General features: G+C 54.5%; 1 pseudogene; it reads left to right on the top strand.

Moving 5' to 3' along the window:
* Positions 1 to 1,513, top strand: part of LOC110284017 — a 23,450-nt pseudogene that overhangs the window by 19,563 nt on the left and 2,374 nt on the right.

The following is a 1,513-nucleotide window of genomic DNA, read 5'->3' as shown; positions in this document are numbered from 1 at the left end:
ACAGTTGGATCTCATGGAGGCATTTCCTCAACTGAAGCTCCTTTCTCTGTGATAACTCCAGCTGTGTCAAGTTGACACAAAACTAGCCAGTACAACTAGCTTCCTAGGTCCTCAGGAGTTGGGGTGCGACTCCCTCGCTCCCTCATATTGTACACTCTCAACTCTCAATGGTGTGACTGCAGGTGGCTGGGCACAGGCTTGGCCATGTGTCTGCAATGTTCCACGTTCTCTGCAAGCCCGTCAAGCATGCTGGTCACACCTGGATGCTCCACCTCTAATTGCAGAGAGGACAGTGACCTACGGGGGCCTGTCCCCCTGCCCCTTGGGAAGCTTGCCTGTCAGGAAGAGCCCCAGTGTGTGGATGCTGACATTCTCCCTTGCTGCTGGCAGGTGATGGACTTGCTGCACCGTATGGGTCCTGACACTGTGGTCATCACCAAGCTCTGACCTGCCCTCCTCACAGGGCAGCGACTACCTGATCGCACTGGGCAGCCAGAGGATGCGTAAGTGCCTGTCCCACCTGCTCCTGCATGCTCTGGGCCCATTGTTTATGTAGCCCATGGCATTCGGGCCTCAGAGGATGCTTGGGGCCCAACAGGAAGAAGCTCATGATTGGTCAGCAAGGAGCTGGTTGCTCTTGTCCCTCAGGAGAGTCAGACAGACAGAAGGCAAGCTCAGGACAGGGCTCTGTGGAGCCTGCTGGGGCTGGATGGGGTATTGGGGACATGAGCAGACTCACTCACCCCCACTCTCCCGATGCTCAGGTATCCATGCAGTGCCTGAATTGACAAGCTCTCATGTCTGGTGAGTTCCCCTACCATGAGTCTGTGGCCCATTCCAGAGGCCAGCTGTGTCTGGCTTCTGTGGCCCAGATGGCCAGAGGGTGTAGATAATCAGTTGGGCTGTGGTGACTGCCTATATAAGCAGCACCTTAGTTAATTGTTGGAACAATGTTACAATGCGCAGAGCTGAGCCACTGGCTGTCAGGAACCTCAAGTCCACACACATTGGCTCCAGTGAGCATTCTGGATGCACAAGGGTTGTGTATCTGAATGCTTGTGTGCTGCACACATGCTTGTAGACACAGACGAGCAATGCATCCCAGCAGTTCCTGGCACACTGAGTGTGTAACACCATGCTGACGTCATCTTCTAGGGACCAGTGTTTGACTCTCCTTTGGGACAGTGGAGGCAGAGCAGTTATGACAGTCCACATGAGTCCCAGAGCTACTGAAGGATACCACACCGCCTCTGTGTGAGCCTCTGAGGAATGGGCAGTGCTGACCTTCCTGTCACTTCAGAGACATGGCAACAAGTTGGGCTGACAGGTTCTTACTGTAGGGCGCACTGGGGACCTCTTCACTGCCATGCTTCTGGCGTGGACACACAAACACCCAGACAATCTCAAGGTCAGCTGTATCTGTTGCTCCTTTCCACCATTCCCTCGCACTCCTGGTGGGGAGAGAGTGTACTATGGTTCTAACCCTGAGAGAGAGAGAAACAGGTTAGTGGGG

The sequence above is a fragment of the Mus caroli genome, chromosome 17 (assembly GCF_900094665.2).
Source record: "Mus caroli chromosome 17, CAROLI_EIJ_v1.1, whole genome shotgun sequence".
Taxonomy (NCBI): domain Eukaryota; kingdom Metazoa; phylum Chordata; class Mammalia; order Rodentia; family Muridae; genus Mus; species Mus caroli.
This window is presented reverse-complemented; position numbering and strand designations above follow the sequence as displayed.